The sequence below is a fragment of the Trachurus trachurus genome (assembly GCF_905171665.1).
Source record: "Trachurus trachurus genome assembly, chromosome: 12".
NCBI classification, from domain to species: Eukaryota; Metazoa; Chordata; class Actinopteri; order Carangiformes; family Carangidae; genus Trachurus; species Trachurus trachurus.
The window spans coordinates 10,254,295-10,272,253 of record NC_139908.1 but is presented as its reverse complement, the minus strand read 5'-3'; positions in this window follow the sequence as shown (position 1 = coordinate 10,272,253).

The window sequence follows — 17,959 nt, the reverse complement described above, 5'->3', positions numbered from 1 at the left end:
CCAGGTGCGTAATGATGGCGGCCTCCTGGACTGGTGCATAATTACTCGTCTTACGGTGCAGGCCCCTGCGAAAAATGTTCACACACATCAATTACTTGCTGGTGTGTGACGGTGCAGTGCGGTGTGTGCAGTGTGCAGTGTGCCCGTCACATGTTGAGATACATTTCACATGTGCACACACTGCGATCAGTGTTTGCAGCAGCAGCAGCAGCAGCAGCAGCATCTTGGGTAATTGTTTGTTTTCCTACATGCAGCTCTGCAGGATCTGAGAGGAGCTGGAGGTAGAGTTAAAATTGAACTCAGACTGTTGCTGTAGAGGTCAGACGGTATTTCGGCAGCGGTACAGTGCAGCGTGGCTTTATAGCTGCAGGGAGACACAGGACTCGGGAAGCAGAGAACTGTTTAACGTCTTCATTAAAGCTGCTCTAACTTGGGTTGCCACCTTGTCCTCCTTTTTTTTCTTTTCTTTTTAAAATCTTTTCGCCAATTTCACCACACCACTGTGAATTCTTTCTGAACCGCACAGTGGTGGTCATACATGTGGATGCACATTCTGACAATTGCTGGGTCACCAATTAACTTTATCTCCTATGAGTTAAATTAAAGTTAAGGTTTGCCCACTGGCCATTTTAATAATTATGTTCATATATAAACACAGGATTTGATATAACCAGGAAGAAACCAGAACAGCTGCAGAATAAAACACATTGAGTTTCATTTGAAACCATGAAATTCTAGATAGAAATGTCCTAAGAAAGACTATATATTTATTTTCCTGGGACAGTTGCTCAAATAATGAGAACAGGCCTGGAAAAACCCAAACTGTGAATCACAGCTCTGCAATTTTATCACCTCCAAAAGTTGATACTCGCGAGCAACCAGTGGCTCGTTAAGGCATCTGTAATGTAGCAGCTAACATAGCAGCGTTAGCATTCATTAGTCCACCTGATGAGGATCAGCCCCGATGTTCACTCTCACTTTTAGCTCTGGATCGCTCTCTAACTGCTCCTGAGGGGAATATCCGACTCTTTAGCTGCTAAACGTTTCACTTATATGTTTGTCCAACTGTGTCTGCACCTGCTGCCTGACGGTGGACAGGTAGAGATCTGTGGGTGTTTCTCTGACAACATCTGCCTGCTACAGCTGGAAACAAGCCTGATGAAGGTGTTGAGAATGAAATAATTCATGTTAAAAGAAAAAAAATAGTGCAGCATTTCCCATCTCTACTGTAAAGTCAAATAGGCTACTTGGCTACAATGATCAAGACGGCTTCATATATTTGATCCTCCTCCTCTTGTGACCCTATTTAAAAAACAAAAGTTATGCAGGTTTAAAGGTTATAGCTACAACTTTTTCATCAAATTTATCAAAAATAATTGGCTACATCCGGCTACATCCACAGAATGTCTTGATGGGTGCAGAATAAAAGTATTAATTTTACAGATTTTTTTTTATAGTAGCCTATATAAATAATTGTTTTATAAATTTTGACGGGTCTAAAATATATTTTACATCTGGTTACGTTGGCAACGTCGGCGTGAAATGATCTCTGCGCCAACAGCATTAGTATGTTGATGTCACGTGATGCGGAGCTCAGCGGGTGCCAGATCGTGTTAATGCTAATGCTAACTAACGGTCAAGCCGGTACTGTAACGTTTCCGGTGCAGGCGTGATGCTGCAGGTTTGTCGGGTTCGCCTGCAGGTGAGTTAGTGTGAAATGATTTGTTTCCAGTCCGCTGTCAACACCAGAGTTGCTGCTTAAATATGGTTAGCATTAGCTTATCTTTAGCTACTAGCCGCTCCCTATCGGCGTACCTGGCAACCAGGAAAACTGAAGGTTGGAGAGAGAGCAGGCAAGTGTGTGTGCAACACTTACTGGCCGGGAGGAATTAAACTTGTAGCTATCACCTTTAAATCAGCTAAACTTTTTCTTTTGTTCCAACATTTTATTTCAGATGGATCATGTAAAAATCTAACAGCTAGAAGTCTCTGTTTTCTGATCTCTTCACATCTCCCATCACCTGCACTCAGAGCGAAACTTCACACTCAGACTATCTCCTATTTAGCAACAAGTTTCACTCTTTGGCTGATGTTTCCAACATTTCTCACTGCTGCTTTATGTATGCATCGCTCTTGCAATCATGTGTCCACTGATGTGTGTTATAATAATAGTGCAGGGTACATTCAAGACAAATGCTCTGCTGTAAATTCCTATTTTGCATAGACGGCTAACGGCTAACGTGACGGGACAGTAAAGAGCCATAATATTCATCTTTCATGAAAGGTTAGAGAGCTGAATCGACCCCGCTGCTCATTTTACTTGACTTGTGTTGCATAAAGCTGAAAAACGATGACAACAGCATCGCTGCGCTGCTTCAAAAGTAGCACACACTGTCGAAATTACAAATGTCCCACGCACAGGGCCACATATCACATGCGCAGCATTGTGTGGATGTTTACAATGAACATATATAAAGATGGAGTAATAACATTAGTGGTTTGCTGATGTGCAGGAAGGAGGCTGTGCACCCGAGTGCAGGACGTACACTGTGTAACTCAGACCAGAGAGGAGATGCTGTATTAAATCAAATTAAAAGTCCAACAGTATCAGTATAGCACAAAACACTAGCAATTTAGTGTCAACAAAACACAACCGTGGATGTTTCTTATATGTGAATTAAGCCTGGTTTCCTCATCTTGCAATATTATTCCGAATTAACAGATTTCCTGAAGGCTGAAATTTGCAAATGGTCTGATTTCTGTGACATTTCTCTTTGTTTTAATTCCCTTGTTTTTTTACAGCACTAGTTTTTAAGTTTGCAATTTCAAATTGTTCATCTAGCAGGTTAATGGAAAAAAGACCAAAAGAACAGAGTTTTCTGTTTTAATCCAAAGCCTGATACATCTTACTCCTCTGTGCCACTGTTGACAATGTGATGTGATGTGATGTGACGTACTGTATCAAATCTGTCCCGAGCAAAACTTCTGTTTGAGTGACAATTGCTGAAAAAACCACAGCGTCCAGTTGTTTCATTACTGACACTGTCTTCACAAAACTGTAGTTGTAAAAGTGCAAAATAATATAAACAGCATTATCCTTCTCTAAAGTTTGAGCAAGACTTTATACATTAACTGTCCATTATGATACATTATACAGAATATAAACACTTGTACTTAAGCACATAAAGCCTTATATATGTATATTTATGTCTATGTCAACAACTTAGAGACTAATAGATGACAAATATTGACTTTACTGACAGCTATAAGAATAGAAAAGTGATGCAAACATTATAATTCTTTAAGAAATACATATTTACAATGTCCTTATGCCACATTACAGTGTGTTGAAAGCTCTGTATGAAATGTATATAGGCCTTTACTTCAATAAACTCTGAGTAGGGGGCTTAAAGGCAGAGTCACCAAACTGAATAATAACTCATAATAATCATCCTACCACATGTGCACATGATTTTGTCAGTGCACTTCCTACGTGTATAAACAATCTACTGTGTGATCTGAGCTAATAGCTATCGATGGAGACGTGACACAGTGGGCAGCACGCGGACGCCTCGCTGCGAGCACACGGCGGGGGGAGAGCAGAGCAGAGCAGCACGGTGTTTGTTTTTAGTTGTTTTGTTTTTTTTCCTGTGTGCTTGTCTGGTACGAGCTCTGCTGCTTCTTAAAAAAAAAAAAAAAAAAAAAAAGGTAAACACCACCGGTGGAAACACTTGAGAGCCACATCTGTCCATTTGCAGCAGCTTCCTATAGAGCTTCTCCCCTGCTGCCTGCACACACATGCACACACACACACACACACACACACACACACACATTCCTGTCCTCTGGATGCGTCACCACAGGCTTTTCTCTGCTCTTTTCAAATGATTGCGCTTCTAATCAAACATAATTTACTCACTATCTCGGCCCCCTCTCTGCAGCCCCCTCTCACCCGCGCTCGCTCACCCTCGCCCATCCCTCACCCCTTTCGCGGTAGCCCCTAGCCCAGGGCCTGTTGCCAAGGCAACCGGCATCTCATTTCTAAAGTGTCAGTTTGCATTATTGTCTTCACGCTTTCCAGCAATAACCTCTCTCTCTCTTTTCTCTCTCCCTCTCTTTTTCTCTCTTGCTCTCCTCCTCCTCGGTCTGTCTCAGGTCTGTTTGTCTGTCCCCTCTCTCACAAACACACATAAACACCCCCACCACCACCACCACCCCAACTCCTTTTCCTCCATCCCTCTCTCCTATTTCTCTCTTTGCACTTTATCCTTTAGATATTTTTCCAGTGCTATACCCACTTGAACGTCCCCCCTCTCTCTTCTTCTTCTTCTCCTCTTCACATACATAATGCAAGGCAAACACAAACAAAACAAAACACAGAGTATATGTAACTGTATTAAATGCGTTACCTTTCATGCTGAGGAACATTTATTTTCATAATAATTGCCTCTTTGTTGCCACACTAATTCACATTTGGCCTGTTAAGGAAGCCACAGCACAGTGTAGCCTATCACTGGAGAATGGGGCATATATTTTTTACATTTATATGTGAAATAAATGAAAATGAAAGTAACATTTTCTAACTGGCAAATAGAGGAATGAATATGTAGGAAAATACTGTTATGAGAATGAAAAAAGTCGGTAAATCAATGTTTTTGTTTATCATAAATAAATATCTGTTATGACTAAAGCCAAGACTCAGGCAACAGGTACAAAAACAGAAAGTAAATATACACAGAACAAAACTGAGAATGATAAAAACAATAGTAAAGAAGAGAAAAGGTGAGTAAATGTTTAGTTCAAGGTGGATTAGTAACTAAGAGCTAAAGGAGCTGGACACAGGTGTGAGGGTGGGCGGGGTAGACAGGTGAGTGGGAGGTGAGAGGAGAAACATGGAGATGGAGGAAAAATGAACGGGTGAATAGCTACTTTGGAGGAAGATATTTAAAAAAAAAACACACACACACAACTACAGTAGATAATAGAGATTCAAGTGTTCATTGTTTTCTGTATCAAGTATCTTGACAAGTATCTTGACATAGCCTACTAATTAATTCATAATTGCATGGACTGTTGTCTTTATGTTTTAATAAGATGAAGACTTTTTTTTCATCTGAGCTATAAACAAACAACATATAAGATACACCTGTGCATAAACAGAGAGGTATAAATACGTGGCCTCCAATACGGCTCCCCCCCCCCCCCCAAATGTCCAATGTTCATTTTATTTCAGCAGCCGAGGCCACAGGCAGTAAAAGGCTGTTTTTTTAGGTTATTGTAAAAGGAACATTTGTATTTATTTCAATGGACACTTAAGTGACTGTATACTGCATGTTTGTCCAGTTTAGCAGCCGAGGCCGCCGACAGTAAGAGGCTGTTATTGTTCCTTTTGTGTTTATTATGTTTGTCCAGTTTTATGTTATAGAGCATGGTCCCTCCAGGGGCCTGTCAATCAAAGCAAACACAGGACCCGCTGTGCATTTCTTACAGCTTCAAAGCTCCCTCATCGGAAACGTGTTACTAATATTACACATACATTAGCTACAGAGGGATTGATCATTGATTTTGAGGTGTAGGTGTTTCCACTAACCTTTATGGAGCTTCGGTTGTCTCATCCGGTGAGATAACTTCACCTATATGAAGCAGTCAGAAGAAGAGAAAGAGAAAGATGTTCATGTATTTGAGTTTTACACATATTTTTCCACAAGTTTCCAAGTTTTCATCATCGCAGATACAAAGCATCATAACACTGTGTGTACATTTTCTAAACTCATCATGAGTTTCTCATTAAATCTTTAGTAAACTGGGATTTTTATCTCCCACTTGATTGAGATTTTAACTGTGATTCTGTACAATTCACTGAGGACATTATTTGCAGCAGCAGCAGTGTTATTATTATTACAATGAGCTGCAGTTTCCCCAGAATAACTCACAGCCACTTAGATGTTTACGCCATTTAACAAACAAAGGCTTAATGACTTTAACGTCATTTTAAAGGATTTAAACCGGGTGTTATCCTTTATGTAAAGACGCTTGAGGCAAATTTGTGATTTCTAATATTAGGCAATATCAATAAAATTGACTTGACCTAAAAGCTGCAGGTCTTCAGCTGGCTTTCCCTTTTTTTCTTTTCCTTTCCTGCACTCTGGTTAATCTGGTTATCTTTGGATACATGCTATTTTATTATAGATACTTTTATTACACTTTAGGTAGCAACGCTTTGATATTTTAAGCTGCATTACTGAACTGAACTTTGAACTGTTTTTTGTAATGCATGAATTAACACAACATTGATGGTGACATTTGGAGGATTTTTTTCTGGCAATCTGACCTTTTTTTTTTGTCTCAACAAGACAAATAAAGAAACTATATGAAGGAAGTATCAGACTCTTATTCCACTAAATGCTGTTTGCACCTGGTTGCAAACTAAAACTTTATGCTTTTCCGGTAAATATGTAACATCTACATCAACAGTCACGTTTTTGGCCACCTGACAAATGTAAGTTCAATGTTTCATGCTGGTCAGGTGCACTGGGTCTTTAGAGCTTTCTCACATAGATATACAAGTTAAGTTAAATAAAACCCATTCTCTATGAACTTTACAAGTGGAAAAATACAATACTTTTACTCCCATTCCTGTGTGATGGTGTTGAAATGTTTCAAACTGAAGAATACAGTAAATAAGTTCAAGGCAATAATGAAAAAAAACAAAAAAAACACCAAACATTCAAGTACGCAACCACGGCCATACGGGAATTGTGCGCAATTATCACCAAACATAATGAACAAACACTCAGAGGTGCTTTAACATTGTGAGGTGCTTCCACAAAGTGAGCATCAGTTCATAAAACAGCAATGTAAAGTGGAGTGTTTTTGAAGGTCTTAAGTGAACATTACCTGTGATCTCATTCTCATTAGAAACTGAGAACACTGTGAAGTGTTGATAGTCCCCGCAGTCTGGAAGATGTGTGTAAATGTGTGTGTGTGAACTGTGATGTCGGAGGAGACGAAGACGACGTTGTGGTGGAAGAAGAAGAGTCCCGTCCCTTCGCTTGATGTCAGCTCCCAACATCAGGAACAGAGGAAACACGATTCGAGCTGGAAGTGAGAACACAGGAGAAACACGGCGACGTGCCACATGTTTAAATTGACTTCAGGTACATTTACACCTTTCTCTCTTTCTTTCTTTCTTTCTCTCTTTCTTTCTTTTCTTTTTTTTACCAACTGGCTGAATTATCTTTACATTGTTGGAGCTGCTAAGCAGGGAGAGAGACCATGGAGGGTTATAACCAAAGATACTCTGCGATGACAAGATAGCTCATTACAAGTTGCCCCAATGATATGAAATGGTATAGCTGCACTTCCTGTCTCCTAAGTGTACCCCCACCTCGTGTTGTCAATGTGTGTGGATGGATAAAAGTTGTCGGTAGAAGAAAGTGAGCCATTTATATTTTTTCATAACACAAAATATTTCATAGAGTCATATTCCTTTGCGAAGTTGATTTGTCCCTCTGAGATTTGACATTTTTGTGTCAAAATGTTCAGTAGGGATGTGGCTTGTAAAAAAATGACTCCAATATTTACTTTGGTGACTATGGGGCGAAAGAGTTTACCATAATCTGTGCTCACGTTCACTTCTCCCATTTAAGTCAATAGACTCAAGTAGGGCTACAACTAACTGACAAATTATTATTTTCATTATCGATTAATCTGTCAATTATTCAAACAATGAATCGATGAGTTGTTTGGCCAATAAAATGTAAAAAAATGTTGAAAAATGTCAATCAGTGTTTCCCAAACAACAAGATGACGTCCTCAAATGTCTTGTTCTTTCCACAAACCAAAGAAAGATTCAGTTTATTGTCATAAAGGAACAAAGAAACCAGAAATATTCACATTTTAAGAAGCTGAAATCAGAGAATTTTGACTTTTTTTCTTAATGATGAGGAGAGAGAGAAACAGATCAGGAGTCATGGAAACCTGGACAAAACAATCTGCACCTGAGCCTCAGCCCCGGCAAAGATCCTCTCTACGACGAGACGACTTATTACAACCACCAGAACTGGAAATGAGACTGGACCCAGGACTGGAGAGGGATCAGGACAAGGACCAGAACCAGAAGCAGAACCCAGGACAAGAATGAAAACCAGAACTGGAACTGGAACCAGGATAAGGACCTGAACTGGGACAAGGACCGAATCATCAGACCCAGAACCAGGACTGTGAACATAGTTGGAACCAGAACCAGAACCAGAACCGGGACCAGGACCAGAGCATCAACTTTAAGTGTGAATCAAAGATCCTCTACTTCTCTGACAGGATGACTCACTACAAGATGCTCCAACGATATGAAATGTTACAGCTTCACTTCCTGTCTCCTAAAGTCGGCGTGGTGGAGGAGACGTCACAGGGTTAAAAACACTAGCCGAACCAATTATTCGATTATCAAAATAGTTGACGATTAATTTAATAATCGATCACTGTGCGATTAATCGATTAATTGTTGCAGCTCTAGACTGAAGACCTGTTGCGGCTGCTGGTCTCCTAATAAAAGGGACGGTGGTATTCACAAAACCTTACGTGACCACAGAGACAGGAAACTGACTCATCGTGGAGCGTCTTGTTTCTAAACTGTCTTTGGTTATATCCAGTTTTCATCCTTCACTCAGAAACGTTACGCTCATACTGCACAGAAGACAACATCTGCAACATCTGCTCTTGCATATTTATACATACAAAAATAGGTTTATCTTCGGGGCCTGGCTGGCTGTTGGAAAAAAAATCAGGATGTCACAATTTTTTTTTTTTTTTTACATCTTGGAAACTGAAGAATTAGTTAATAGATCAACCATTAATTAAAAAAATTACTGTAAGCTTGCGCCCCAATAATAACTAATTAATGCACTGTTAAGATCTGAAGCAGCAGTAGAAGAAGTGCTAAAGTCAAACGAGTATTAGCTGTAGAGTATCAAATGTATAAACACTAATTACACAGAAAAAAGACTTGTACCACAGGTAACATATGATTGGATTATTATTAGTAGTAGTAGGCTACAACATTAATGACAAACAGCTTGTCACTGCAGCAGATTGACGTGGAGCTTTTTATAAACTTACACTATATAATATTGTGTAGCTAAATCATAGTAATTCACCTGTATTTAACAAGCTCATCATATAGTTTATTTTTACATATAATAACTCTATTCTGAAAATTACAGCAGCTGTCAAATGAATGTAATAGTCTTGTTAACGCGCTGTGTTTAGCAGAGTAAAAGTACAGAGTATAAAATAACCAATTAAAGTACAAGTACCTCAAATATGAGCAAATGTAGCTACTTGATTGCACAAATAGTCTCATTTAAGCAACAACATTCAGATTCTGCTTAAATGTTAATGCATCAATATTCATATAAGTTAATTGCTGAAATTTTACTTATTTATACTTTGCCATAATTTCTATTTTTTTTACTTTATTTAAGTGTTTAAGTACTTCCTCTGAGATGTATCTGCTCACTCTGTGTCGTGTAATTGATACACATGTCGGGGTAAAGAGATGGATATCTGGGATCACCGTATTTCCTCTGCTGCCCCGTCCAGGCCGGGGCCGTCCGGCTCGAGGCCTCCCAGGACCTGCAAGGTTAATATTTGAAGGAAGGATGGCCCATAAATATGAGCAAAGGGACTTTTAATTAAATAAGCACTTCTTAAATATTCCCCTGGGCCTGCTGCTTTTGTTTAAAGATGATTGATTGACTACTATCTCTCCAGGCAGGACCATTAGTTTCGCCACTCCCCGCCATACTCCATCCCTCCCCACCTTCTCTCTATTTCTCCAGCTCTGCCAACATCTCTCCTCCCTTTCTCTCTCAATTACCCTCCTTCTCTTACCACTCTTTTTCCTCCCTCCCTCCCTCCTTCTTTCATTCATCCATCCATCCCACCTCCTCCGTCCCCTGTATTTTTATTCCCCCTCCCTTCTCTCTACTTTGCGTTCTCCGTGCCACTGCTGTCAGCCACCCTTCCTTTTCTCTTTTCATCAGTCCACGTCCCTGAACCTCTCTCAGGAGGCCCATATTTCTCCAAACTCATGACAAGGTAATGAGGCCATGCTAAATCCTACCACGCCCTGGAGCTACATCAGAAGGTGGAAGGGCAGGTCGGCCCCCGCCCGGCCCCCGCCCGGCGCCCGGCCCTGGCTGCCTCCACGTCGACTCCAGCTGCACCGAGAGGCATCTGTCATATCGGCCTGGACTCTAAATAAAACTTTCTGATCTGCAGAGCTATGCAACCAAAGACAAAAAAAAAACAAAAAACACTGAAATGAATTCTTGCTCTTCAACCCTCCCTCTCCTCTTTTTTTCTATTCATCTTTATCTCCCTCTGCTCTCTCTCTCTTTCTCTCACTTCCCTCCTTCCTCTGGAGCGGTGCTGTAGCAGCAGTCTGCCATGCTCTGCTGATTTCTAGCTGGAAGATGGGGATCGGCGGGGGAGCTCAGTCTGGCTGTGGGCAGCTGAGCCATGGACACAGCACTCACACACATGCACGCGCACAAATACACACACACATATATACACACAAAGAAACAGGTAGAAACTCTATGCAAGGCCCAGCTATGATGGGAAACTGTGGGTGTTTCGCATGTGTGGACATTTGCACCTTGTCATGCTGAAATTATTAAACTTCCAGTGTAGGTTCTCAATGTGTTTGCATTAAAAATAAAAACCTTAATCAGTGCCTTTACATTATATTCAGTTCACTTACTTATATTATATTATTCTACATGGAAATTTTCAACAACTTCTCCTTTTTTAAACCGAAAAAACTCAATGACATGATGTCGTACGCTCGCTCTGATATTCTGCACTCTTTCACACAACAGATTCAAATTTATTATATCTTTTTGTGAGAAGCAAACACTTGCAAACAGACATTAATCATGCCTAATTAGAAACTGTACACTGTGCCGAAATTAATTAGAACGAAACGCAGCGTGTTTTTCTTTTCTTCCTATAGTTGTATGTATTCTACAAAGACAGAAACGAAGAACAGTGGAGATGTTTTGCATTGCACATCTAAATAATCAACTACAGTTTGCTAGATAATGTGTAGAGATGAAAACATTACATAATTATGGAGGTAAAAAAAAAAAAGAGAGAAAAGAAAAAAAACTTAGAAGTGCCACAACAGCTCAGAAGCCACCGCGCACTCATTAGCACGTATTGATCATGTGAACCAAACAATGTGTTTACCAAACACTTTAATGACACCGCTGGAAAAACTGGAACGCAAACAGAGAGAGATTGACACGGGATTGGTCGGCGTGTGGGATGGAGTGACACTCCACGGAGAGGAGGAGGAGGAGAGGAGGAGGAGGAGGAGAGCACGGAGAGGTGATGGTGTGATAATGGAGGCGGTGGAGAGAAAACACTCGGAGGCTGCACAGGAGGATATAGAGACGATGGTTGCACTCCAAGTATCGGACAGAGAAAGCAGGTAAAGTAGGCTGCAGGTGAATGGACGGAGGGAGGGAGGGGATTGTATGAGTGTGAGTGAGATAGTGAGGAGGGAGGGGTGGTGGTGGTGGTGGTGTTGGGGGGGGTGGGGGGGGTGGAGGCAGGCATATTAAAAATGCAGCAGTGGGGAGCAGGCCGGGGATTCACAGTAATTAGATGACAAAACGGCAGCGGGCTGGAGATGAGAGAGAGGGGTCACACACAATGCCACTGCCGCCGGGTAATTTGTAAGTGTCAATCACTAGCCTGCCAGGGGAAAAGCGAGAGGGAGAGAGGGAGTGGGAGGGAGAGGAGGGGAGGGGAGGGAGGTGTATGGAGTGAGGAGGGAGGGAGGGAGAGGAGAGGAGAGGAGAGGAGAGGAGAGGAGAGGAGAGGGAGCTGGCGGGCTGCAAGAGAGAGGAGGGAAGGAGGTTTTAAAAAAAAAGAAAGAAAGAAGAAGGAAGGAAGGAAAGTCAGAGGAGACGGGAGGAGAGGGGGAAATATAAAGATAGAGAGAACAGAGAGGAGGAGACAAAGAGATGAAGTCACATCTGAGATTTGGTCATTTTCACACTTTGGGCTGCCACATCAGCCTGAGCTCTCAGCACAAACACACAACTATAAATGCACACACACACACACACACACACACACACACACACACAACTTGAAGGATTAGTTCACCCAAAATACAAACATTACCTCATCTGTGCAGAGATATATATATATATGTATGAACATGTAGAGTTTACAATACAATGCAATGAAGGAGGACTGATGGAGGTGCAACTGTGGAAAAGTCAAAAACAACATTTTCTATAAAGTTCAACATCTTTTCATTCTGGAAATTTTGTTTTATCTCATTCGCATGATTCACTGTCAACTATTTCCATGAAGCTCTTTAGCCTCCAAACCTGGACAGACACAGTTTTTAGATTATTTTTTTTTCGAGAGACACAAATGAAATTCCTTTCTCCTTATTTGTACTGGAGCACAGGCAGAAATCCTCACACCTGGAGGAGACCTGCACCACTGAATGACACAGGAGGTAAGTGAGTTTTTTTTTTTCCCTCTCTGTATCATTTGGCTGAACATGACTCTGAGTGTTTGGGATTTTTTTTTTTTTTTTTTAAAGACATAGTAGCAAGAATCAGATCAGAGGACGACTTGTACCAGAGGCTCCAGGCCTGATGCAAAAAACCACAACGCTGCAGCCAGCCAGCCAGGCAGCCAGCGACGCTCCTCGTCCTGCAGCCTATAGAGACGCAGAGACACCGGGATGCCACCGCCTTCATTAATAAACTGTCAAGTCTCAAATTAATTGCAAACTTTCAAATTCAGGTGCTCCGTGGAGGACGTGTTCAGATCACTGAGGCACAAAAAGGGCTGAATGAAAACGGCATTAACCTTAACGGGATCGGGAATGTATGTAAATATTCATCATGTTATAGGGTAATTGTACGGCTTTTTGCCATGCGGTTTGATAGACAAGTGAATGTGCGTGTGTGTGTGTGTGTGTCTGAGAGAGAGAGAGCTCCTTTCAGTCTTTTCACAGAGGGTACAATGGGGGTAGCTGCTGGCATATTTCCAGTGAGCCAGTGTTTGAGGAGCCAACACAATGGGCAAGCAGACAGCAGTCTGCAGGAGGTGCACGGCCAACACATGCACAGGACACTATACACTATAACCCTGCACACACATGCATGCACGCACGCACACGCACGCACACACAGACAAGCCAGGGTAGATGCATGTGACAAAAAAAAATGTACATAATCTTGTCTTTACACATGCAAAATACCGAGGCTGGTATTGTGTCAGTGAGCCAGTGACATGACATAACACCACTGACATATAATGGATACCTGAGGGAGATACTGTCCTGCATGACCACTGGCTTCTTTATCTGCAGCCATGCACACACACCTCGAGGAGCTGATGCATGCATTCACACACCAGTGCAAGATCAGGCTATTTTATGAGCTGATGCACATACAAGGTTGAAGTATCGTGGACCCAGCCTTTAAAAAAAATATAGGAAAAATAAGATTAAAGAAACAAAACAAGGAAGTTGTTCTAAGTCAACAAACATTTAAAACAAACACTTGTGTATAAAAAAAGGAAATGTACATGGCTTTTATTTGCTGTTTGTTCTTCAATTTGCAAAAAAAACAAAAAAACAAAAAAAACAATTCAAACTCAATGGGTTTAAAAGTTCGTAAACTGCAAACTGAAGGTGTATTAATTAAATACGCATAATTAAAGGCAATTAAAATCTTCACAGTTGAAATACACAGAATAGAAAAATCGCAGAATACGACTGAGACAAAGATAGACTAGTAACCTCTGTCTCAGCCTTAATTAAAACCAATGCAACATGCACACAAAACACCTTTGGAAGTGTCTTAATTGGGAAATGATTAAACTCTTTTTTTCCTTCCCTGTTTATTCTTTTTGACGACAATTAGCAGCTCATAAACCACAGCGCCGTGATTGTTACTTCTTTTAGCGCCGCTCACACTTTTTCTGCCTGAAGTAACAACACACTTCAAATGGACTTCATCATCATCATCATCATCATCATCATCATCATCGTTCTCCTCTGTGACGAGTCAGGGCCGCGGACACAGACAGGAAGTGGTGCACCATGTGACAGGAAATAAAAGTCACACAGGTAAGATTTGGAGTTTCTTACATATTCTGTAAATTATACGTCATGTGTTAGGGTTTTTGTTTCTAACATGTGGAAGATAAAGCTTGTGACGGTTACATTTTAAATTCACTGAGTAAGAAATTGAATTGAAATTGTAAATGGCATTAGAAGTTCAGAAAGTCAGAGGGTGACATCCTGGACATAGATATATATAAAAAAAAACATCAGCAAGAGATACAGAGGTTGAAACGTACAAATTTATGAGCAAATAGTTATTTAAAATCGTAAAGTGCACCAACTGTACTAATGTGTAAGTAGCATCTCTATGATAGTTGGCCATAGTTTGTCAAGTAACGGGTAGTTAAAATGATTATGCATCATTTTAATGTAAAATCTGAATTTGTAATGTAACTTGTAACTCAAGTAGCAAAAAAAAAAGGACAATAACTCCACAGCTGAAGTCTATACTCAGGCAAATGGACTGTTCTCATGTAGCTGTGCTCATTATTAGGATTATTATGAGTCCAGCTACATGGGAAGAGTATATCAATAACAATATTCGACTGCAACAGTGCATTAACCTTTTAAAAAAAAGGTTACGTCTATAAATAAATAAATAAATAAAAGTAGCTGTGCTCATGTCAGATTCATATATTCACTCACACTACGATTGAACATCAGATAATATCTAAGTTCAGCATCTTCACCAGTGACACTTTGAACTGGACGAGCTGAGGATCGAACCACCGACCTTCTGATTAGAGCATGAGCACCTCAGCTGGCCCAGTGGCATGAAATGGAAATACCTTCACTACAGTACAAGTATGTAGAAATTAGACATGAGTAGTAGAGACACTTGAGTGAACGCACTTAGTTGCACTCTGGCGCTGCATTGGCGACGGCTTCAAACTCCTTATTATTTCTCCAATCAGCAACTGAAAAACCTAAAAATAACCAACTCACAACAACCAAACACTGAGAGAAGCAACAGATTCTTCTTACATCTGAGAAGCTGAAACTAGCTTTTTATTTCTTTGTAAATGTGTTAAACAATAAACAACTCATTAATTAACGCATCAATGCTAATATGGTATGTTGTTTTTCATTGTTAAATCTAATAAAAAACTGTTTAAATTGTTGCTGCAGGCTTTTATTTTTCAGCACAAACAAAACTTCATTCATCTGCAGATCATTCAACTAAAAGAAAGCAGAACTATCAAAACATTGACATATATCTCTGAATATTAAAGAATTAATGTTTTAATGATTTTCTCTTTTAGCAGCGGCCGAGGTGCAGAGGTCAGTCAGACCTGCAGCAGAGGTCCTGTGTGTTTTTGTGTGTGCACATGTGTGAAAGACAACCTGATAGTTGATGTGAGTCACTCAGTTAAACAGCCTCACAGTGTTGTTGCACCTTTCAGAGGGAGAGGACACAGCAGCTCTGAGGCTCCTCTCCACAGAAAAACTCAACTGCACCGATTTCTGAAAACAATTCATCTAAAAAGACACAACTCGCAGGCAGCTGTGCAGAGTGTCTCCTTTTGTGTAGGACTATTTATATGTATGTGTATGGTGTGTGTGTGTGTCTGTGTGTGTGTGTAACCTGACAGCCTGCCACACAATAGGGGTCCAAGTGAGTGTGAACTCTATTCGTTCCCACAGCTGCCATTAACAGACGGAATGAACAGCCTCTTGCAAACCAAGTGAATTAATAAATAACGCTTAAGAGGCCATGTTTACCTCCTCAGTCTCTGTCGATTAGAGCTACTTAACAAAAAAAAAAAAAAAAAAGCAGGAAGAGCTTTTGGTTTCTGCTTCTTCACCGTTTGTATGTGCAGATTAACTCTTTGTACAGTAGAGTTGGTGTCTGTGACTGTGGACAATCATGCTGAGTCAGATTCATGCTTTTCCTCAAACAGCAATAAACTCCCCTGCAGACACTGTCACACATCAACACACAGGTTTCTACAGCAGTGATGCAACTACTGATATAACTATAACTTCACACCTGCACAACATTGCACTCAGTATCAAAGGGCAGGAAATAGTCTGTATTTCCTTTATAGTCAACAAACTAATTATCAATACTTCTCATTTCTGCAGCTGTAACAGCAGCACAACATTAAACTGATGAAAAGTATACACAGTTACTGTATATACACTTGAAATATATAATATATATATTGAAAAAGTTAATAATCTCCTCAGACAGTTGCTGAAAATAGTCAAAGTGCATTTATCGAGGACTATCAATCCACATTTTGGTGCTTGAGTGTTTTCTGCAGCAGGATTGTGTGTGTGTGTGTGTGTGTGTGTGTGTGTGTGTGTGTGTGTGTGTGTGTGTGTGTGTGTGTGTGTGTGTGTGTGTGTGTGTGTGTGTGTGTGTGTGTGTGTGTGTGTTCATGGTAATGAAGGAACATGTCACTGAGTGTATCAGTGTGACGTGTTTGTGTGCTTTGACAACAATCGAGCTCCACGGCTCAGAGGAATAATGCATCAAGCTGCTGTGGATACACTGCCAATACTCGTCAATATAGGATCAATTCGTTGCTGCTTTTGGTCTTTGGATCTGTTGATGATGAGAAAAATATTTTTAAAAATCAGCAAGTTGTTCAAGTTGTAGCTAAAAGACTATACACTACTTAGCGTCCGATTGTTTGCGGCTGAGTTCATTGTCATTCTGCAAACGTCTTCTTTTCTTTGGTTTGCGTCATTGTGATGCTGAGATTTTACATGCGTTACTTCACCGAAAAGTAACAAAAAGTAAGAAGTTTTTAAGCAACAGCACAGACACATAGTTTTGGTATCCAACCTTCCTCAACAAACAAAAACAAGAATCTGCTCACAGTTAAACCTGTGACATGGAGGTCATGTCTTTCCAGGAATATCAAGGTTTACAGGCCAACAAAATAACCAAGCAAATAAATAAATAGACAGGATTTAGTATTTTGGTAGCTATTCATTTAATTTCTTTCAAACAGGCCTTTTATTTATGAAATAAAAACTGTATAAGGCTTTAAGTGTGACTCAAGGTCCACTTACTGTCTTCTCCTGAGCTTTCAGCTGCATCTGCATCATCATTGTTTCATCTTTTCTCATCTCACATCAGTGCATTCAGAGAATTGTACAGTCTTAATAATTTCCTTGGAAGTTTCCTGCATTTCACTGATTAACACAAAAAACCCCACAGAGACAAAGCAGCTGTATTTATGAGCACTTGGTGATTTCCAGATACATTTCCCTGACTGACCTGCTCTATATAAAACACAAAACTAATCGGAGCAACACTAAATAGAAAATTCAAGCAATTAAAACCTTTTTATATTTTTCTTTGCAGGGGGCAAATTTCAAATCATGACCTCAGGGTTTGTAAAATGCTGACTTCAGCCTCGATCTCAGCTTTAAAAAAAGAAAAAAAGAAAAAACATGCAAGGACTCTCTCCTACAATTAAAACTGTTTACACTGAGCTGTTTGGATTATTTAAAGCCATTATTTCTGTAAAAACACCTGCTCCTGGTAAAACATTTTTTAAAATCTTCTTGACAATGCTTTGACAAACAAAAATGATATTCAATGTACTTCCGCTGCATTGACGTCAAAACTTTAGATAAAGCTAAAAATATCTCCACGAGTATATCACTGACAATGTGTTTGTAACGTGGGTGAACTCACCCTTTAAAAAAAAAAAAAAAAGTGTAAAGTGCATTTTGTTTTGGAGAAGAAATAACAAATATGAAATAAAGTGACATTTATGGCGTTGGAGATGCTGATCCAGCTTCCAAGAGAGAGGAGGACGAGTGATGGAAGAG